We start from the raw sequence: 24,600 nt of genomic DNA, 5'->3' as shown, positions 1-24,600 counted from the left end.
ATCTTGCCAGTACAACTACTAATTTTAGTATAACAGGTAATTCTCTAGAGATTTGTATATCTCTATATTGCAGGACATTCTTACTTAAAACAGTCTGAAAACAGAAAATGGAATGACTTTGTTTCTGATCTTGCACTATTTATGAAACTGTTGTTTATGCATCAAAGTCTTATGGTATCAAAGTTCTTATGGTCTGCCCAAAGATAAGTATATTATGAGTCTCTGATCTTTACATCTAGAATTAAATAGTTGTTTAATAAGCATTTAACTTGGATCAAGTAGGATTGCTGTTGCTAGTGGTGGTAGTCAGTTTATTGATAGATAAATCAAACTTTTTTCAAGGCATTGATATTGATTTTGAGACTACACTATGGTATGAGAAACGAAACATGTCTCATTAGAGAGTTAAATGTTACAGAAAATGGAAATTAAGTTTGATTGTGAATTCATAAATTATTTCTAGGTGAGAGAGTTACCTTCACAGCCTTAAGCTGTGAAGAATTGCAGTAAGTATTTTGAAAAACTTAAAACACTCTTTGCATACTTGGGAATGGAAATTGTTCTACATTAAAACTTTCACCTACCCTTTAAATTTCTTCCAGGCTAACAGTTCTACAGACATGGTGATTCATAAATTCTGCTGTGTATGTTGCTGCATACTTGCAATTCAGCTAGAATGTCCTTTTTCAGTGCTAAGATAAAGAATAAAATCCAGCCTTTGTGAATCTATTTCAGGTGGTTTTGAGTCTTGCCACTGAAAGAGGTTCACCATCTTCACTTTATCTTCTACATCTTTACATGGAAATGTTTAAATCCCTCCCTCAAATAAACCCCACCCTAAAAGCCTAAATATCATGATATTGTGAATTTAATTTCATAAACTTAATTCTATCTTAATGGATTTATCATCACTGATGAGCTCTCTGTCAGAGGTAACTCAGGATTTTTGTGCACCAAAGAACCTACTGGCCTGTGTTTACAGTTTGCAACACCTTGCTGTTGCAATGGCCTCCCTGGTGTTGACATCTGAGTGGCATGTCTTCCACAGAAAAACAATAGAAGGAGAAAGAAGGAAGAGAAAATGAGGAATGATGGAGACTTATCACCCTTCTTTTCCAAAGTATGTAAATGGCTTTTTTTTTGTGTGTGTGTTCATAAAGTTAAGCTGTATTTTGCTCTACTTCCCTAAGCACTGGATTTGGAAATTGTATACAAGGGTTTGCAGGGAGATAAGCCTTGATCTTTACGGTGCCCTTGATTTCCACAGTGTGTACAACATTTTATTGTATAGTTGGAGCATCTGTATCTATTGCCAATCGTTATTTTGCTACTCAAGGTGGCATCTAAAAAATTGTGTCAGCCCAAGGTTATGATTTCATCACTGCAAAACACAGGTGGTAGTGCATGCTCTTGAAGAAAATTATTCTTTACTCATAGTAGTAAAATATATGGGATTAGAGAAGATAGAAGGTACTGAACTAATCTAAGATATGTGTAAATCCTATATATCCTAGCGTTTGCCTAAACCAACAAATAACCTCTGACTCTTTGAGGCTTTAAATCATAGATTAGTAAGAAAACATCACAGTTTTTTCTTTGGAAGCGTATCTTCAAAATACCCCTATTCTTTCCTATGAAATTATGTAGAAGGATGTGATATTAAGTGGAGGATATTTAAACATCCAGGAGAGTAATTATTTGGAAACACTATATAGGTCCTGTTTAAGGAAATAGTTTTTCTAAAAATGTAGAGATTTAGTACACAACTTACATCGGTTGCTACAACAAGCAAATCTGCTTTCTTCCCATTCTAATGACAAGGGAGTTTTTTCCTTACTTTGAAGTATGCTGTGTTTTCAATGAATTATCTCTAAAACCACCTTGCTACAGTATTAAATTCATTAATGTCTGTCCTGGTTTCGGCCAGGATTGGGTAAATTTTTGCAGTAGGCAGGAGGCAGGCTAGGAGGAAGAAGTCATCTTATGCCACCTCATGTCTTGCTAGAGCCAGGGGGAGGGACTGTCTTCCAGGAAGAAGGGTTTCCTTCCTTTGGCAAAACTTGGCAAAGGCAGCTGCCCAGTATTGTCTATTGTTGTTTGGGGTATTTTTTCTGCATGAATTTTCTTATAACCTCTGCCATTAGTATTGTTGCTGTTACTGTGTTTTGTTATTTCATTGCTGTTTTCAGTAAATTGTTCTTATCTTAACCTTTGATCTTTGCCTTAGCCTTCAGTTCTCTCCAGCCTGTTGCAGTGGGAAGGGGGAGGGGAAAACAGAAGAATAAGAAAAAGAGAAAGGGATGTGCTTTTTGACAGTCTCAGTGGGTGCACTGTGCTGGGGACTATCATTGCCAAACCATGAAAATGTCACAGTATTGATATGAAAAGTACAGATGTTGAACATTCTTCTGTTGCTATTAATCATGTGATAGCATTTTTACTCATGGCTTACATAATTAAAATTCCTTCTTTCTGTTTATTTATCATGATAACCATTTTATCATCAAATGGAAAGAAATACACTTGCTCTTCTAAATAGTGCAAGGCTTTCTGGTCACTAAGGTCTAAGGCAAAAATGTTAAAAGGTGTATTTTCACTGGCTTTCAGAAATTTTTTGTATGGGTTATAAGCAATAAAAGTTTAATAAGCTAGGATACCAGAGAACAATAAAACTTGTATCAGCTTTGTGATATATTGTACAGATATTATTTATCTCCAGACCTATGAGAATGTAAAATGTTCTTTGTCAGTTAGGGATCTTAGGAAAATAAACAGACACAAACCAACACACCACCAACAAAAACACAGACTTGCCGTTTGTTTCATCTAATCTAGTTTTGACAATATTTTACTGGAAATGCATTTTTTTATTCTTTTAATGAATGCATAGAGAGCAAAATAGAGCTCCATTATTCAAGAAAAACAACCCCAAACTGCAGCAGTATACACTTGATGTCTTAGAGAAAATTAGAAAGTCTTTCACTCCCATTTAATTTTTTGAAGTCTGACTGAAACAATTTTTCATTGGGTTGAGTGGCAGTCTCTGTCCAGTGTCTGGAAACAATTACTGGCAGATAGGTAACAGCAGTGTATTTGACAGCAGATGTGAATTTGTAGATTCACACCTGAAATAAATTCCTAAACCATATTTGCAAGAATATTTTTACATCTGAAGTTGTTCTATATCTAGTTCTTGTATCAAATGTTGGAAGCTGTCAGACTGCTGGACTCAGTGATGACTTACATAAGCACATTTTTTTGCTTTAAAAAGAAATTAAAATACAGCCCTGCATATGATATCAAGGTATCCACCTAATCAAAAAAATTGGCTAATTATAATTAGATTAGGGAGGCCTGGAAGACTGGTTTACAAAAAGGATTAGATGGATTAAATATGTTTTGGCTAATCAGATGTCCACACAAACATTAACTTACATCTCTAGGAAGACAGATAATTATTTAAGGATAAGAAGAGAAGTCTTGCTAGTCAAAAAAAATTCAATGTTCAGTCTAAATAACAAAGAATTCTCCTAGATTGAAGAACTAACTATGGGAAGCAGTGGAATCAAATATCCTGTGTATTTAAAATTAGAATCTATAACGTATGATAGATTCAGCAGTCCTGTGCAGGGATGGAAGAAACCAACATGAGACTGTGGGTGACCAAAGTAGTGCCTTTTGAATTTTTAGTTGTTGCATTGGTTTTAGAAAAAGATCCTGATCCTTTTTGACATGGGAAATAGCTAAAAGTACAAAACCTGTTAATCTTGAGTTCAGGTTTAATATATTTCCTCAATTCACACATGTACTCTGTGTGCAACATGTTTTTATACACAAAACCAGAATCAATACAGTAGGATACTGTATAGGGAGGAGATATATGAAAGCCAGCTCCATAGTTATCTATTTAGCAAGAGAGGCCTTTTGGGAATGTGAGCAGTGTTGTTTTGCTATTTACATTTGCCATGTTAGTAGATGGGATCCAGATAATTCTTTAGTTCCTCATTAATGGTTTTGACATGAAAAAGTTAGTAATGAACTCATCCTATCTCCCCAACTGATAGTTGAAATAGATAAGCTAGGTTAACAGCTGGAAGATTCAATGTAGAGAAAGAGAAGTAATATGCTCTGTGAACTGTAAAACTGTTATTTCATTGCTCCTAAAGAATCATTGAATATTGCATCTGTAACAGAGTAGATCAGGAATCTTTCAAAATCCAGAAGACTGGGCTGAAAGGCATGGTCTGCAAAAGTTTTATTAATACCTCCTACTCAGTCTCAATGACAGCAAGCATGCTCCAGATTCTTTAAAATGAACCCTTCCATTAGCTACAGAATAGAAAAGCTTGAACAAAAACTGTAGAAAGCAACAGTGCTTTGGGTAAGAAGCAAAACTGGAGTCACATGTGCACAAACAAGACACCCACCCATGTTAAATAGGTCAAAGGAATTTAAATGCACATTGCCATACTGTATAACTGATAACATACATTGTTTCAGGCTATATTAATTTTATGTAGTTGTGACTAGAACTCATTATATCTAGATTAGAGAGTACTCCTTTATAAAGAGATTATGTGTATTTAATGTGCACTGATTAATCATGTTGCCGTATCTATTTTTAGAATAATTAGATGACTCACAAAGAAGTTAATTGTCTGGCATAAAAAATACAAACTTCTGATGTGCTATAGGAGAGAAGGGGTTTTTATATTAAACTAGATTTATTCTGAAGATTTACTGTACAGATAATACAAATTGTGCTAATCCTGACTGGTTTTGTCTCAATCATGAATGACAGAAACTATACAAGATTTGATATGTAGAATCTGATGCCATTACTGCATATTAATTTGCATTCTGGATTTGTTATATATATATATTTCTTCTGAAGAGCTCATGAAGAGAAAGAATTCAGGTACTTGCACATTGTTATTTGTTTTATTTTTCCAACCAGAGCATCACTACAGAAAGCAGAACTAGACAGAGACTGAATCATGCTAATACCATGGGAATCATTGTGAAAAAGGAAAGTAAACTCCCTGAAAACTTGTATTGATTTGCCCCTAGATTACAGTGCTTTTATTACTTACAGTGAAGGGTGTAGGGACTGTTTTTCTCCCTCCTGCATTGACTGGGTGTTGCTTATACATTTAATATACATTATACATTTCAATTATACATTGAATGTATAATTAAGCCATCCCTGTCTTCCTTTTGAAATCTTGGATGCTTGTTCCTGTCAGATAGGCAGTTCTTCTGTTCCCTATAAATCCTAACTGTAGACCCCCTATTCTTCCAGTAATATGGTATATATCCTTCTTCCTGTCTTTTATCTTGTATGATTTGCACTAGTCTTAAAAAATATACAGGTCAGTTCTAATAATTCTAGTTACTGCTGTTTGTCTGTTTTTATGGGTAACAATGAAAACAGAGTGGAAAAAAACCTAAAGACTCTTTCTCTGGAAAAGGGGTGTTTATAGAAAAATGAAGTTTAGTGGCAGAGATCTAGTAGCATCTTCTCCAGAGTGCAGCAATATCATCTACACAGTCTTCTAATAATTTATAATTGTGTGTTATCACTTGCTTACCATACTTGCAATGTAACCTTGCAGTTACAATTCAATAAACTGTTTTTCTTTTGGTTTATACCAGTAATTACTGTATAATAATATATACAGGTTTAATTATATGAGCCAGAAATCTTCAAAGTACATATAGTGTACTATAGTGTGTTCTGTGATCCTAAACTTTGAAAAAGTGAGAAAAATAAGAACTCACATAATAAATTAATCTCCAGCTCTTTCAAGTTACCTGAGATTTGACTAATAAATGGTAATTGGTAATTACTTATCGTAAGTTCTATGACTGGATTTTTCACACAATTATACTGTTTAGGTTGGAAAAGACCTTTAAGATCATCAAGTCCAACCATCAACATACCACCACCATCATGTTCCCTATTAAACCATGTCTATTTGTGTCCTAGCCACAGGTTTTTTGAACACTTCAAAAGCGATGGTGACTCCACCACTTCTCTGGGCAGCCTGTTCTGGTGCTTGATAACCCTTTTGTTGAAGAAACTCAATATCCAATCTAAACCTTTCCTGGTACATTTTGAGGCTATTTCTTCTCATCCTATCACTTGTTATTTGGGAAATGAAACTGATCCCATTTCACTAGAACCTCCTTACAGGTGGCTGTAGAGAGTGATAAAGTCTCCCCTGAGTCTCCTTTCTCCAGCCTAAACACCTCGAGCTCCCTCTGCCACTCCTCCTTAAAAATTTGTGCCCCAGACCCTTCATCAGCTTTGCTGCCCTTCTCTGGTCTGGCTCCAGCACCTCAATGTCCTTCCTGAATTGAGGAGCCCAGAACTGGACACAGCACTCAAGTGTGGCCTCAGCAGTGCCAAGTACAGGGAACAATCACTGTCCTGGTCCTGCTGGCCACAGTTCCTGATACAAGCAAGGCTGTCATTGGCATTCTTGGCTACCTGGCAACAGGCTGGATTATGTTCAGTCACCAGCATCCTCAGGTCCTTTTCTACTGGGCATCTTCCTGGCCACTACCCCCAGCCTGCAGTGCTGTAGTTGTTGTGACCTAAGAGCAGGATGTGGCACTTGGCCTTGTTGAACCTCAGAGTGTTGGTCTCATCCCATTGTTCCAGCTTGTCCAGATCCCTTAGCAGGGCTTTTCTGCCTCCCAGCAGATCAACAGTATCTGAGTCTGGCCATCCAACCAGTTTTTACCCAGTGAGGTACTGCACTTCTCTCATGGTGTGTTTAGAATGTCAGCACAACCACTTGTCATTTAAGCAGTGATCAGAACATATGTAGGTTGCTGGGTTTGAGCATATCAGTAGCTTAAACACACAGGATAATTAATTGTGTGGATAAGCACATATTTCCTGCAAGTTTTTGTTGTATCAAGGAACTACTGTTAGGTTTCGTAACATGAAATCAACCTTTTTGGTTTCAGTCTTCAGTGTTCTACCATTTTCAAGGAAGGTGAGGCCTCTTCCAGACTTGTCATGTGCCCATATTTCTGAATAATGTATATTAAACAACTTTTCTTTGTGTCCTTCCATGTATTAGTCACAATGTTTTCATAGAGAGGCTTCCAGATCCTTCAAACCATCAGCTAAAAAACAGACCTAGGACAAAGGAAATCAGTAATATTGACTCAGTCTTAATCTAGGGTCTGCAATATCATTCAATCTGTTTGCCTTACAATTATTGACTTTTTCTGTGTATCTAGAATGTTTTTTCCCTTTCTTTCATGCAGAGAGTTTGAGAGATCAGATTTGTAAATCATTTGAAAGTAAAAAAATGTTCTTTAAACCCTTAGAAATGTGCCATAGCTAATATTTGCACTAATTCCTCTCTCTGCTGTGTGACAAGTGTCATTAAACAACAAAAAGAATAGACCACTTTTCCTTCTTGAGGAGGCTAAATTTACTGCTATATGTGATACCAAGTGGCGTTAAATGATGGTGGTACTTTGAAGGTGCTAATTTACTGAGGAGGTAGGTACTGATGTTGTTAATGTCTCTCTGAGGTACCTCGTGGTAGGTGAACATCAGACATCTGGGAGCTGTGATGATGACACAGCAAGGAAGAAATTATTAGCAGGGACAGTTGTCCTTCAACAATGTACATTGAGCATTTGTTGTGGTCTCAGAGGACACTGAGAAATGAGTCCTGTTTAATTATCAAAATTAGGCTATAAAATTTCTGTGCAGTTTATAAAAGAAGTATTTTTTTGTTCCTTAAACAACAGGGTTTAATTGTTTGTATTAAAATAGAACACTACTGTTAAAAGCCAGCAGGTAGCTTTAATAATATGAATCAAATAATGTAAATATAAATGGATACCCTAGGGTATGTGCTGTAATCAATTCATCAGCAATTCCTAATAATGAAGCCATTAATTTGATATGGGAAAAGATATCACTTGCCTTCCAGAGCTGACAAGCTGCATTTCAGTTTACTCCCTCCTCACTTCCTTCCCTCCTCTTGGCATAGCTGAGTTTTTACTCATGTATGTGTCAGACCTCCCATCTGTCAGAGTGTTGGTGCTGCCTGAAGAGACACTACAAACACTCTTATCTAAGCACTTTAACTAGAACCAGATGCATGCCATGCACTGATAAAACCGTACTCAAAACTGTTTGCCTTGTATGTTGTGCTTTTCCAAAGTAACAGTGCCTTTAGGAAGGAAAAAAAGAACTAAGCCAACCAACAAACTCAAGCCCCAGTGAGCAGCACAGTTGCAAGATACATCACAGCTCTTGGTAAAAGTAACAAGAGCACGGAGGAGAATCTGATCATGTAATTTAGGTGGTAATGAGATCGTCGTTACGTGAAAGCTTATATCGTGATAACGTATATATCCAGAGACTAAATCCTAAAGATAAGATGTGATAATTGAGTACAAGATGAAGGTGTGAAGAATTAATGCTAATCTTCTGGAAAAATACAACTGCCACATGGAGCTGTGTGAAATGTAGCAAAAGCTTCTATGCTAAAACAACTAACTCTCTGTGGTATAATAACCAAGTATTCCCCAGCTGAACTGGAAGCAGACATTTGCATGGCCTTAGCCAACATTTTTTATATCAGCAGTGAGAGTGACTTTGGCAGGAGAGCTGACTGGAATTGGCTGTGCTCAGCACCTTAGCAGATGTGCTCAGCACACATTAGGATCTGACTATTTTGTCTCTATGAAGCAAAACACTGCTGAAAGCCACTGGAGGTTTTGCTTGACTAAGGTTTCCAAATTGGTCACAGAGTCTGTTTTCACTCGTAAAAAATATGTAATTTTCCCCTGTATATTTTTTTTCCTTCAGAAATATTCTTAGTCTAGCTAGTATTTTGTATGCTGAACTGGAAATACCCTGAGTGAAATATGACATTGAATTAGACAGGCTTACCTTTGCAATTGTATGGATTTAAGAATGATGTAGAATGATTAAGATGATGTTAGGTGATGCGGCAGTGGGGGTTTGCTTTTCTTCTAAAGGACTGATTATAATATGCTCCATAAGGAATTTATTTTCTAAGAAATTATTTTTTAATTTACCACCTCATAGGCCTGTTCCAGTCTTCATGGTGGTAATTATCACAGAATCGGAGAACCTGCTGAGTTGGAAAAGACCCATCACGATCATTGAGTCCAACTCCTGGCCCTGTGCAGGACATCACAAGAGCGACACTGTGTGCCTGAGAGCATTGTCCAACCACTTCTCTTTCTCAGGCTGATGCTGTGATCAGTTCCCTGGGGAACCTGTTCCAGCGTCCAGCCACCCTCTGGGTGACAAACCATTTTCTGATATTCAACCTGAAACTCCTCTGACTCAGCTTCATGATATTTCCTCAGTCATGGAAAGCTAGAGGTTATACTTTTACAACGTTTTTGTAATTTTACCACACTCCTAACCATTGTGTTACTTTGTGGTAATAGAGCCTTACAGTTATTTGTAGGATTAGTGAGGTGTTTAAAACTAATCAGTAGAAGGCGACAGCTCCAAATAGTCCATTTCCAGTAGCACTGTAACTTATAAGGAGTAATCTAGAACAAGTTAAGATTTTAAGTTTCTGAATCCCTTTTGTCATTTGGGAATCCATTATTACTTCTTCACCAGGCAATATACTGGTTTGGTTTTCATTTTGCCTGCCTGAATTAAGCTATGAACAAAAGGTAATTTAAAGTGCACTGCCAGATGGATTGCCTTTGAATGTTCTCAGATCAAGAGATACAACCTGTCTGTAGCTAAAAGTAGAATAAATATTTTCAGTGAAGTTTGGTAATAGTTGGAAGAAAATGTCCAACAATTTACCTAATTACTAATAACAATGGATGAAATGAATGCCAGTAAGAATCCGACAGTAAGCTGTATTTATAAAAATCCATGAAGTATGATTTGACATCTCCTGGATAGCTTTGCTAAATGTCAATATGAATAGAGGGGACCCCACTCTTAATGTCCAATATTCTGATCAGATTTCTTGTTACAGCTTTTGAAAGGCTCATGTCCTTTTCTTCTGGCTCAGCTCTAGGGCAGCAGGTCCTGTACCAGTGCTAATGGGAGATACATCACTGGTTGCTGAAAAATGATCTCCCAGAAGCATCACATCTATCATCATGTCTGAATCTGTGAAGTTGATTTCAGTCCTATCACTCTCTGGAGACTCTTTTCTCTGAATGCATCCTTTGAAGGCAGGATTGGTTTTCAGGTCTTCACATAGTTTTTTTAATAGGGAAGTTGTTTAAATGATAGATTATAGATAAAAAATAAATAACCACATTATATCAGACTAAATAAGTTGTTGGCTATTAGGAGAAATTGCTCCTGCCTTGTGTATGAACTCTGTGGTACTTGATAGAATTTTTATCACAATATGCAAATATTTTAAGTCACGTTTTCTGCAAGGTAACATTGCCTGCGTGCACTTATTCCTAGACATCCTTACATTGAGAACCTAACTTTCCCCTCTAATAATTTTTCTGAATGAATTTACAATTATTTGCATTCAGAACGTTTATTTTAGCCTGTTACTCAAGAATCTTATCACACAGCTTTAGAGAGCAGGGAGTGCCCTTGCACCCATTACTTTAGCTCTCTGAAGATTTTATAAATTGAGCTGTACTGTCCCTGCTCTTTTTTCATTGGCTTATTTTATTTTGATTATAACGTGTAGTATTTTACTCGGCTACAAGCTTAACTAAAATATGGGAATCAGGCAGAGTTCTTTCTAACTCCTGCCTCATTCCTAGTTTCTCAGCTCCTCTGTCATGTGGATTTAAGACTTTTCTATTACCCTCACAGGCTGTGAGATGCGTTAGTGCATTAGGGTCATGCAGCTACCTGCCTAAGTGTCAGATAAATCGGAATATGTCTTATGCCTTATTTGAATTTTGGAAGTGTTATGAAGGGAGAGAGAGAAGACAGTAGTCAGGAGACAAAATTTTTTACCAGGTCTGCCTACAGATTAAGGTGAACTGATGAAGCAGAAGAATGTCTGTGGATCCAAAAATATTAACCTGGCACTTTTCAGAATTAGAACTGACAAGCTTCTTTAGATCCAGCAAGAATCTTTATTTCTCTGGGAATTTGGTATCAGTTTCAGCTATTGTGGTTGACTTTGTTTATCTAAAGAGATGATTTTCTCATCATTTAAACATAAGATGCCAGAACAATTTTTCTTCAATGATTTCATCTTCAGTAGAAATACTTTTCTGTGGAAACATACCTTCATGCTTGAAAACTAATAAAGAAAATGAATAAACTTTTAAAAAACCCACAGCCCACAAAGCTCTCAGAACTATTGAGGACTTTGAGGTTGACAGAGATCTAATCATAGATGGTTGCTGCTATTTTTACAATATATCTGATCCCAACATGATATCTGTGGAAATACTTCTCATTTTCCTGGTGTCCTGACTTTTTTTCAAAATCAAGGCCAAGGAAATTAAAAAAACCCAAAACCAAAACGACAAAAAAACCAAACAAAAAACCCAAAAACAAACAAAAAAAAACCCTTTAAAACTTTGAGGGAAAAACCCCTTCAAAATCACCCTGTGTCAGAGCTTTGTGGTTGAGAGTCCTAACGAACTCAATATATTAGAACTCATAGCAGGACAGAAAAAAAAAGTAAAGCTAATGGCAGATAGAGCTGGGAGTTTTACCTCAGTGTGGCAGGTTAACATCACCCTGTGAATGATAATGGATTAAACCTGAAGCTGGAAAATGCTGTCATCTCTCTTGTGACTGGGAAATCAGGAAGGAAAAACTGCATTGCTGATATAAACCAGGCAGTCTAACAGCTTTTACCGATGGCAGAAAACTCATTCTCACACCCAGGAGGTGTCTGGGAGCTGACAGCATCTGTGTCAGGTCAGGTATTTCACAGTTCTATGCGTTTCCTTTTTTTTCATTGTGGTATTGCTCAGTGTTTTGAAAAATTTCAGCTACCTATTTCTTGACTAAAGGATTTATATATTAATGATTAATGAAATCATATAGGTCACAGAGAGATAAAATAGTTTCCAACAGGAGGAATATGGAGCAGCAGATGATGCAGGTTTAATGTTCATAACAAACTGATAGTAGTTGCTCTTTAACTTAACACATAGTTTTAAATAACTTCTACAATGCTTTGTTTATTGCTGATACTTAGGACTTATGAAAAAACAATAGATTATTTCCCAAAATAAGGAATATACAAGTTTTCTTCCTATGCTAACTAACACATTGCTTCTGGCTCAAGATTTTACAGAGCTGCAAATTGGAAAGTATTCATAGGGAACAGCAATGTCTGCTTGCTTTCTTTGTTCCCAAACTCCTGCCTAGCCATCCTCTACTGACTGCTGCTGGAGACTGAGTGCTGGGATAAGCATGCCTTTGGCTGGATGCTCTTTTGCAGCAGCATTACACCTGTAAGGCTCAGATTCACCAGGCTGTTGGACAAAGGGTTTGGCAAGGTCTACATTAGCACGTAATTCCATGAAGTAGGACAGGATCATTAGACAGGAGCTGAGAACACCACATAGAACATCTGTGTTACATTACATTATGTATACATTACTCAGGGGTTTTCTCTGGACTAGGTTTAATCTCATCTTCTGGACTGAATATCCCCCTCACGTCTGTGACTCAGTTGTATATTGTGCTCAGGGAATAGAGCATGGTTTGTGCACTCCTGAAACAGAGCTTCCAGTTTCACTTCCTGTAGGGGTAATCTGATTTGTGCTCACCTAATCAGTGTGTTCAACCAATGCACAGCAAGTAGGCACAGCAAGGGATTTGTTTCGAATTTGCACTGATATTCTGAAACAAGATATTAACGTAACTCACATCTGCTTTGTCTCAGCTTCTTGCAGAAAGACTTTTCTTTCCATTTGTATGGCTGGTAATGGCTTCTGTTTCGGAATGACTCTTATATGATATGTGGCGCAAACCTGATGGCACAGCTGTACAAGTCCAGTAATTAGTTAATTAGCATTATTAATGTATGTGTTTAATAGGCATGCCTGCAGAAATAAGATAACTACGTTGGATAATATTATAGAGCAAGTTTGTATCAAATGTTGCCAAAGTCCGTCCCTTTTCTTGGTGACACAGAGGAGTTTTCAGTATGACACAGCTCACTGAAGAATCGAGAACAAATTCAGCAACATGATGAGGTGTATGTTTTCTGCCTGTATTTTTAAATTATATTTCTGTCACATACAGAGTAATAACAGTGATACAGGCACTGCAGATCAGGTCTGCAGAAGCTCATTTACATTTAGTTGGAACAATACTGCTGTCCTGAGGCAGTGACAGAGAAAAGATCTTCAAGGAGGCACTGAAGTGGAGGAAAAAAGTATGAGGCCATGAACTCTGGGGACATGGGGACCAGAGTAAATTTCCTTTGGCTGCTCTGCAGGTAGAAGAGGTTGGAATTTCCATCAACTTTGCAGAGCAGGCTGAATGGTTTGGGAATTGGACTGATAATCAATGTTTGTGGCATTGGGAAGAATGTGGATGCCACTTCTTTGAGGATACAAGGTGGTCAGTTTTGTTTTGCCTTTGCCAGCAGCCCCTGGTGAGTTTTTGAAGTCATTGAGGTTGCAGTATGGAACTGGTCTGTGTGATCTCATCAAACTGCAAATAATGGCGTCATGCTTGCATGGCAGGAATGAAGGGTCACAAATCTCACTTGTAACTTCAGTTATTTTGTCATTCTGAGATATCTTTGTATATCTTTGTCCTTTTGAAGGAAGGTTTTGAAGAATTTTAATTATGGAAATAGTCATGTGTGGACATTCTGAGTTTTTTAAAATCTAAAGGAAAGGCCTGTCCTAATTAGCTGAAATAATGGGAATTATTAGGACTAAGGCATTTTGCACTTTTTTCTACACAAATTCACACAGCTGAAGCAATAGCTAATGATTTTCATCATCGAGAAAAGATAATGTCATGGCATTGTTGTTGCTCTACCAACGAGAGCATAAATACCATCAGATTAAAGCCAGAAATAAGTATTTTCAATTCAAAAAAAGTGTAAATATGTGACTAAATTTCATCCATTCAGATAAAAATCCCATATGCAGAAGGGACTTTATTTCTCTTATTTTTTATTTTAAAAAAAATATCTTATGCTTCATTCTGAATTTTGAAAGAATCAGAGATAATTTAAGGAGGACATGTTTAAGGACTTCTACGTGGCACATCACAAATGATTGGAATTTTTGGCAGTGTATTTAATTTATTTTATGTCATCCTAGATTGTTTGGGTACAAGCAATGCAGATTCTGACTTCTGGTAGTTGTTTTAGGGCTTTTCTTGTAATATAGTAAAATAGTACTAAATTAAGCAGTGCTAACCATGTGAGATGATAAATCTCACAAATCACTTCAAAAGACTTTCTGCAAAATACTTTATAATCAAGGTGACTGAAAACCTTCGACACCTAATGAAGCCAGTGAGAGCTGAGAGTTTCCTCTGAAGATATGCCTGGTAAACTTTAGGTTTGAGTTTCCTCTGGAAAATGCATCCTACTGTAAGTCTGTGCTACAATCTTTTTAATTGTTGGTCGAAGACCTAGATCTGACCTTAGATTTAATCAAGCTAGGTGTTTGGGTGTTGATCCCTGATTTACAGAAGGTTTATGTTCAGGTTAAGGGGATAAAATGTAATAAGAATAAAACACTATTCAGTTTTAGGGCCTTCAGTTGGATGATGTGAATAAGAGTCTTCAGGTACAAAACATTTATTTTAATGTAGTAAATCCTCCTATTGATGCTTTGGAGTGCTACCTGAAACAGCGGCTAGACAAAATTAAGAGAATAAAAGTGGATGTTTATTAAAGGCCTTCACTAGGTGTACCTTAGGGAGTCAAAAGCCTCTGAGGGGCTACAACCAAGAAGGACATTGGTCACGAGTTTTTCATACGCTTACAATTTTGGTCCATCTACATATCAGGGGTTAATCAATTACAGTTTCAAGTAATGAAGTCATTTACTCCAAGTTTGCCTCCTCACCCCATTCACTGTTTACATCTCTCAGGGCCTGAGACAATATGCTGTCCTTGTGCTTCAAGCCTAGAGAGGAATTGTTTTGCCTGGATAGAATGGGAGAACAGAAGCAATCAGGCTATGGAGTTTGAGAGTTATACACTAAAGCAGTACAGGATCTGAAAAATATAAAAGCTAAATCCTAAGGCATCACTATCCTTTATTCAATTGCACAGGCAGAATTTGCAACAACATTCAGGGTGTAGTACTAGAATAACTCTGGGGTTTCTTTAAACTCAAACCTGACACATATCACTGGCATGGTCCGAATAATACCTTGTTCCAAAAAGCTTTTCTACATTAGACTATTACACTCTAATGGTTATAGCTGTACTTTACATACAAATACTGTCATAATGTAATGGTAAAAAAAATAAGTCATGCATATATAAGTTTGAGCTAATTCTAACTTTCAAAAAAAAACCATTTACAAGTTTATTACCTCATTTGATGCAAGAATGACTCTTCTTTTGCAGTAATGCTTCTTTGAATGATGTAAGATAACACCCACATGTAAATACTGGGAGGTTGATGTGTGCTTCTGTATGGACTTTGACCATATAGTAATCTCTTCCTTTTACAATACATGATAATCAGCTGAACATGCCATGCATAATAGTATTGTGGATCTGTGTAGCAGAGCAGAATAAGATACTTTTATTTAAATAGGCAATTTTTGGCTTATTACTGAAATTCACCTTGCTTTTAGTACAATCACATATTTAGGGAAAGGATTTCTCTATGTTTGAGCATGACAGAAACTTTGCAACTTTTTGGGGTAAGTATTGTTCCACTTGGAATTAAATTAATTTCTATCAGTATTTAAATTAAAAAAGAAAGGAAAACAACAGAAACTCTAGTCCTTACTGAAGCTGTAACTGCTGTTTCGTGGAAGAATAGGTTTTAAATATTTAATGCTAATAAATTTTGTGTTTTACTATTAAAAAAAGGGCATATTTAATCTAAGCCTGAGGAGAATTTTTAGAAAAAATACCAAGGAAAACTTAAAAAATTAATGTGAGAACAGGGCTGTTACAGAAAGGGGAGGCAAATGTTTTTTAGAATATATTAGAACTGCCTTTTTACCCCACTCTTTTTTTTTTGGTGAAACTAGTGATTGTATTGGACATACTGCTACCTGTGTCATGAAAGAGATGAATTGGAGAAATATGGGAATCAATTTGGCTGAACTAGAGGTGTTGAAATGGCTCCCAAGTCTATTAAAACTTTCACACATCCACATTTCCAAACTAATAGTTGACATCACCTATCCCATCCCAATAGAGCCTGTCAAGAGGAATGAGAACTGGTGTAATATGACAGCTGCTTTAAAGTAAGTGAGAAAAAGTGCAGCTGCTGTTGCTCCCCTTGATTGTAGAACATGGGACACAATGGGCTGCATGAAGTACAGGACAAGGCCTTGTCTGAACAGAAACAATTAAGGAGGCAGGAGCGAGCTGTCTGCAGGCATTGCGCATTTAGTGATCTAGGAAGGAATTGGTAGCATGCTAATATTGGGGAGGGAGGAAGAAAAGAATGAAAAGAGGAAAAGGGTATGTAAAAGATGCAAAGAGAGAGTAGTAAAGATACAAATACAATAGGAAGACATTAACCTCAAGGTGTGACCTCTGATTATTGAGAACCACATTGCTGGAAGCTGAGAGGATACGTGCAGTAATATAGATCACTGTGTACTGTATACATTCCTTTCTATGCTTTCCTTGCAGTTTTTGGTCCTAGCTGTTGTTGGAATAAGGCATAGAAATAGATGGCTTCATGTGATGACCCAGGAAGGGCATTATTTTATTTTTTCTGTGTTTTGCCATAGTATTGAGGGGACCGAAATCTGAAAACAAACAAACAAAAAAAGGAGACAGCCTTATCATGACTAAAATGCATCCTTAAAATTCAATTTCACGTTTACTGCCTGAGGATGTGATTTGGAAATTGGCCAAAGAAATAGGAATCTCTTTCTGCCAAGTCTGAGTTTAGCTCTGGTCTAGCCTCAGGCAAATTTTATCATCTTGCTGCATGAATGACAAATACAGAACAAAAAATACAGAGTGGTCTCGCCCAAGATACTGAGGGGGTGCTTATATTAATGGTTATGTGAAGTGTATGTTGTGTGCTGTATAAAAATGATTACCATTATTCTATTATTCTTAGTTGAACTCCTGATAAAACTGTGATACACTGGTGGGAAGGCTTCTGGGAGTCTGCTGTTGAGGTCTGCCTGCCACTAAAATGAAAGCAAGGTACCATTGTGTCAAGTGGAGTTCAACTGTCTGCATTTGTACTGCCAATCATACATTCATAAAATGGAGGTTTTTTTTGGCCTTAAAAAATATTTCTGGAGTTCATTTCTCTTTGCTGTCAGACCAAATAACATGGAAGGTAAGGAATTTAAAATTAATTTCATTGGGAAGAGATATGTCTATTCTTACACTGTATTTTACAAATATCTTTATGTGCAGGCATCTTTATGTTCTTGCATTTGTAAATAATGTAAATTATTTAATACATAGAAAATGTACATGCACAGATGGCTTAAGCAAATAAGAATATAAACTTCATGTACACGTACACACAGACACTCTAATAAAAGTTTATGTTCATTTGTGGAAGAATGTGTTTCCTCTGGCCTCTACCACCTTGTGGTATCCTACTAAGTTACTACTCTGGGTAAGTGTGCACCTGGGGAGGAAGAGCCCCAGGCACCAGGGAATGCTGGGGCTCTCTTTCTGGAATGCAGCTTTGCATGAAAGGACCTGGGAGGTTGACACCAACCGGGACATGAGCCAGCAACATATCCTGGCATCAAAGAAGGCATCTGCCATTCCAGGCTGTACGAGCAGTGGTGCCAGCAGGTTGAGGGTGTTGATCCTTCCCCTCTGTTCAGCACTGGTGAGGTCACACTTGGAGTTCTGAGTCCAGTTCTGAGCTTCCAAATACAAAAGAGACATAGAAATGCTGGAAAGAGTTTGTGGAGGCCCAAGAAGATGATTAAGGGACTGGAGTATCTCACAGAAGGAAAGGCTGCAAGAGCTGTGGCAGTTCAACCTGGAGAAGGGAAGGCTTAGGGGAAATAATTTTAGGAAGATCTGAGGAGGGAGTGCAAGGAGGATGGAGTCAGGCTTCTTTCAGTGAGTGCCCAGTGACAGGATCAGAGGCAAGGGGCACAAACAGAAACCCAAGAGCTTCCCTCTGGACAGTAACCACTTTTGCACTCTGATAGTGACAGAGCACTGGCACAGGTTACCCAGGACACTTGTGGAGTCTGCATCCTTGGAGAAATTGGAAAGCTATCTGAACATGGTCTTGGGCAAACAGCTCATCAGTCTGCCCAGTCATAGTAAAGCGTGTTTAAACAGTGAAAAAGAAGAGCCTATGAATAAGAATTAGTTGGCTCTGATTATTTGGAACAGTGCTCATATTTCTTCTTCCAAAGGAAGATATGCACACACTCATGGCTTCTCTCATTACTGTGGGACACAACAATGTAAAGGAAATAACTTACAGTAGTTTACTGCAATAAAGATAAGATAACCCCCTGATTTTTATAAGTCTAAATTGGCAATTTACTACAGTGGAAAAGAAGAAATGAAATTTTCTGTAAGCTTAATTCAAGGAACTGAAAATAATACAAGTCATAAAAACAAATTTATTTTTGAACAGGTATAAAAATTCTATAGATGATTTTACATTCAAGGAGAATGAACCAATATCAGGACTCCTCATTAACTTTCAAGGACCATTTGGCAGGTAATGGAATTCATCCTCTAAAACATTTATTCTTTTTGTCTTATAGACACACATTCCTATCTCTGAACAACACAGTTCACTGTTGGAGGAAAAAGCTGTCTCTTTTGCATAGAAGCCAGGAGGAAAAGCAGGAGAGAAATAAGACAGGGAGAGGAATAAAGTTGAGTCTAGAGAGAGAATATACAGAGCAAGCAGAAAAGAAAACAAATTCATTTCCTACAAAGAATGAGGAAAATTAAAAACTACTGGAAGCTGACAATTTTTCCCACAACGATGCAAAAACCCACAAAGATGCAATTTCAAATTTACAGCATTGCCTTAAAAATATGCATCTTTTGTTTTATTGGAAATCCTGTAGTGATATTTAGCTAATTTTGATTATGTGTGGAACTATGCAAAATTGGTTTGTGTCTCCCATCTGTCTCCCTCTGTCCTGCAAAGGCTTGGCATCCTTTTGCCGTGGAAAGGACAAGCCTATGAGTCTGTGATTTACTAAAGCTAACATTTCAATGATTGGGAGACTTTTCAGTGGAAAGCAATGGATGCTGCCATTTCATGTTTTGAGAATATAAATGATGGAAAATTGAAAACCTGACTTGAGAAGGGAAATCTAAACAGTAACAATATATATGCTTTGAAATATATAAGAGTTTTTGTTTCTCTTTGTGTAAAGAAACTCAAAGCTCTTTCTTTATGAACAAAAAGTTGCAGAAAAGGGATTTAATTTTTTTTAAATTTACATAACATTGTTCATTAATTGGAAATACATGATCCATAACATTTTACTCAGTGAAAAGCTATACAGTGGTTTAGTTTCTCCTATATGTTTTCTGATGCCCCTAATTTCACCAACTCTTGTGCTGAAAATGACACTTCAGTTTCAACACACATTGAGAAACTGGAAGAAAATATAAAGGAGTGCATGTCTAACTCTCTGATGTGTTATGAATCTGTACTGTGCATTCACAGAGGATGTGAATGAGCAGTACAGATTAATAACAGATTCAATGTGGTATATACCACATGTCTTTTTCTATTAGAACCTGTTCAAGAAGAATTGTTTCTATTTATTTTCATTATTTCCCACCATCACCCATGCATACCAGTCTTCAGCTAGAGATTACAATTTGTAGAACTGTCAGCAGGATTGGAAATTGGTCATCTTGTGAAATTATTCCTACTGCAATATATTTACATTGTCGGTATGGGAAGTGGAAATGAGTCAGTCTACAAACACAGTGGGTGCTCTCAAGTACCTGCACTTGACTTCAAGTTTTCCTGCCTAGACTGTGTTTTTTAGATAATTGACCTAAAGTGTCCTAGCCTCTCTTAATGAAGGAACTAAAACCATAAGCTACTCTTACTGTTAATACATTTGTCTCAGTTTGTCTTCTTGATTGCTCTCCTCCCCTCTGACACCTCTTCCTTTTGCAGGTTGCTTTCCCAAGTACCAGAGGAGATCAGAAAAGGAGGAGCATCAGCAGCACTGAATAATCATTTACTTGGCCTTTTGCCTGTCTCTAAAACAGTTCACGGTCTTAAGTGGCAGGATGAACTATACAATTGACACATGCTCTTTGGAGAAGGCAAATATTCAAGCTACAGCAAATACTGCCTATGGAGTTGCACTGAAATGAAAACATGATCTTGGAATGATAAAGGTTTCCCTTTCCTCTCCAAAAAGAGAAAGAAACAGGTTATTTGGTATTGTAACTCACCGTAATAAGGGCGTTATCTGACTGGAAAACATGGAGGAAAGGGGGTTTAAGCCTTGTCCATATCTTTGTGCGCTGGGCGGAGGAGTCCTAGGGAAATCTACAGAGTAGAAATTAAAACCTACTATGAATGGGTTTAGCAAGAATGTACTATCTCTCTTCAGATTATCTCCTGGAGTCTCTAGTTAACCACTAGAAAACTATTTAGCATTAAATAATTTGCCATATGCCATAAATCATGTGCGTTAATATCCTGTCTTTGGAAAGGAACTCAAAAAGTTTTTTTATTTCATCCTCATGCTTTCACAAAGAGATGATTTCTCTTGTTAATTCTAAAGAAACGGTTTGAAAATGAGGGTAAGCTCAGGACTTCATTATTTAGTCCAAGTGTATCAAATACTTAGAGTAGTCACCAGAAAAAAAAAAAAAATTGTTGAATGGGTTAGAGATGGGAGTTCTAATTTTTGTTTGTTTGTTTTTTGTTAAGACCTGCTACAACTTTTTCTTTACGAAGTGTGAGGAGTATATGACTGAATGAAAGTAGTAAATATTGTTCAATTTAAGTAAAAAGTAATTCAACTAATTAATGTTTAGGGACTTGGAAGGTTTATTTAATATACTGACATAAGAACTTGTATGATGCAGAATTCTGTGTCTTTAAAAATCCCTTCAAGTACTTCCTGTATGTTGTATTCTGAAAGGATAAGATTCGCATGATGAATGCAGAGGGTACATTTGAATTGCAGTAGCATCCTTATACCTCATTTCTAGGGGAGTAAACGATAGTTAAATCACATTCTTAGCATGTGTCCAGTTGCTACAGCAAACATGAATTCCATGGTAATAAGCAGCCACAGTACTTCACAAGCAATAGGCAATGGTTTTGTTTGGGACTTGTGTATTTATGTACCATTGCTTTTGATTCCCCCAGGAGTTCAAAATTTATGCAAAGAGTAACATTCTTCTTTTCATGGTTTCTCTCATAAATTTTGTAGTTGTACAATTTCAAAAATCTATTGGTTCTGAAAGTTTTGGTTTACTTTAACAAAAGCTAAATGAGCCCAGCCCAGTCTGTATAAGCCTCATAAACTTAGATGATTCTTTAACCAAATGTTTTTGTGACTCTGCATTTATTCAGTGGTGGTACCAGGAGTGTCATTTAACTGCCTTATATTTCCTGGCCCAATCAATCTGATATACTTTTAAAACTAGGTTGATGGTATTTAATGCTTTAGCTTATCCAATGTATTTTTATTGCAGTTGGAAACGGATGTGTTAATGCTTCCATGTGCAAATTCTATCTTGTAGAAGACTATTTTGTTTTTTACATTAAGAAAATTAGAAATGAAATGTATGATTTATGTAATTTTTTAGTACTTTCAAAACGGATTTGTATTCTTTTTAGCCTCGCTCTACATGTTTTACAGAGCATTGATTTGTATAATAAGTTAAGGCCCAATCCCAAATCAGTTGAAATTTTTCTTGTATGCTTTTTCTTAAATGGATGTTCTATGAGGATTCTGACATGTACAGATCCAGATATGCAAGCAGTGGTATTTGCTTATTTTCTGGAGAAATTGATGGCAATGCTCACCACAATCTGAACTTTTTAGTAATGGAGCAGGGCCTTCTTTCAGTCTGGCAGACTGCACAAGGGACAGATGATAGAAATAAAAAAACAAAATTTGTAGTGGTATTTTTGTCTTTGTAAGAGGCAAAATTACCAGCACATTACCAGAGCACATGTGTTACTTCTTATTGTGTATATTAAGGAAAGCAAACAAATACTTTCAATTAACTACTTTTTTTTTGTTTTCCTGGTGACACAGTTGCTGAGTGCAGACATGGCAGATGAATCAGGGACATAGAGAAATTAAAAGGGTCAAGAAGTGCTCATCCTGTGTAGCTAGATACTGTCCTCAGCTGTCCTACTGTATCCTCCTACCTCCTGTCTGCCTCTGGTGCAGTGCTTATTCTGCCTTTTGATGCTTTTAAAAGCTTGTTGTCATGACCTGACAGTTTCGGATGAGACTTCAGGAAAGATGATACACATTTTTGAACAGTAGGCTGGAGAGGAAGAGTAAGGCTTCTAAAGCAGAAGGTTGTTAAATTAAAACCTATCACTTGCTATGATTTTAGGTAGAAATTTAAGCGTACATGAAAAGATCCATCAGTTCCATTCATTATAAGAACAGTGAGGCAGGTAGAATTATCTGTGTGCCTTAATCGTTCAATGTGAAAGTACTCTCCTTTTTTTTGTTTTTTCAGAGCTGTGGGAGTTGGTTAGTTTTCTGGTATTGTAGTCTTTTTTCTTTGTTTGTGTTTTTCTTTTTTTTTTTTTTTTTTTTTTTGACTTGAGACATCTGATTCACCTATGATAAAGTAAGTAGGTGTATGTTGCAGTGTAATGCCATTTCCTGTTTCAGCTATCCGAGTAGTTTCCCAGGTGTGGCAATACCTTCTCCCTTCCCCTCCCCCTTGCCTCCTTGCTAAGTGCTGTCAGTCAATCTTATCATTCCAGCAGGGGTGTGATTGGCAAAAGTTCAAAAGATGCCCCTCAGCCCTGGGGTCATTGGGTTAGCCAAGTGTCACTTGTCCCCTGAGACCCCGCCCCTCCCACCTGGTTGGTGCCATACCTGTCCCTTCCCTCCCCTTGCTCCGAGCTTAAAGGAAACGGAGACCATGCGGTCGGGATTCTTTGGAGCTGTTACCAAGGTTCAGACATCTGTGACCCTGGAATAAAACTCTGGATTAAACCCTCTGCAGAATCCGTCTCCTTTTCCTCTTCACCTAGCATGGAGCCTTTCCACCAGAGGTAAACTGAGTTTCTACCATGCTGGTCTTGTTCTGAGTGCCTAACTGCACCTTCCAGCTGGCCAAAGGTATCTCTGAGGTGAAACACCACAGCTGCCGCCTTTGGCCCAGCAGCAAGGGCCAGACGAGGCCAGGCACGTTCCACCTGGTGATATTGGGATAATATTCCAATAGGTGTACGAATCCATTCATGCTTATTACATATTTTCAGAATTATGGGACTATAAAAAAACCCCTGAAGTACTTGCTGTGAATTTTTATCTTAAATTAGTGTACAGTGTCTTTATTCAAAGAAGGGGGGTGGCTAAATGCATGGTTCATTTTTTCACTGGCATACTGTGCTTTTGGCTGCAAAATGAATTACTTATTCATTGTAATATTTTTCCATTGCTTTCTGAGCAATTTTGTTCTTGTTCAAGTTTTTATGAAATGGTATTATCTTGATCAACATCTTAGGAAATGCTGACATTTGTTCCCTCCCAGGTGGAGGTTTTCAGAACTCTGTATCTATCTGGAATTGATTTATGAATTATCAACCCTGTTGTGGATAGATCATTTTCAGTGTTGCCCTCTGCTCCAAGTTCTGATGAGAATGTTTTTAGGGTTTTTACCATAAATTACTTTATGGTTATGGGTACTTTTGTAAATGCACTCTTGTATATTATTAAAGGGAGTGAAATGACTGCATGAAATTTCATAAATAACAGCCATCGCATACAAATTTAACTGATGGATATTTTTGTACTGTATGTGTAAACAAGGTGTATGAGCAACCCTGCTGATGATCAGCAGGAAAAGAGCTCCAAAGCTCTGGTTGAGATAACTACTACTATTCAATTTTTCTTTCACACTCGGTACTGTGCTCTTGTGTCCTTGTGCTTTGTGATGGTTTCTGCTTTCTTACTTTATGGAGATGCCAGTGAAAAGGGCCAGACTGCTCCTCTGTCTGTTGTTTAAAGGAAGAGATTAATTTCTTTGCCTCAAAAGGTGAAAGGATGGGAAGGTAAGGGCACACCTGTGTTCTATGATGATAATAGTATAGTTAGACCATACAGTCTTGACATGTGGTGTATATTGCACTTATACAGCAGTAGTGAAGAATAGAAACTGAAAATCTGGTATTTCTTTTGTCTTGGTTGTATTATTGTCCCAGCTGTAATTAGGTAGGGTTGTGTTTGCTTTTCAATGCCTGCATTATCTTACTTATTGCGAATAAATCTTTCTTTTGTTTCTTCACTTACTACTCCTA

This window comes from Molothrus aeneus, chromosome 1, assembly GCF_037042795.1.
Source record: "Molothrus aeneus isolate 106 chromosome 1, BPBGC_Maene_1.0, whole genome shotgun sequence".
NCBI lineage: Eukaryota > Metazoa > Chordata > Aves > Passeriformes > Icteridae > Molothrus > Molothrus aeneus.
Note: the sequence above shows the minus strand (reverse complement) of the source record.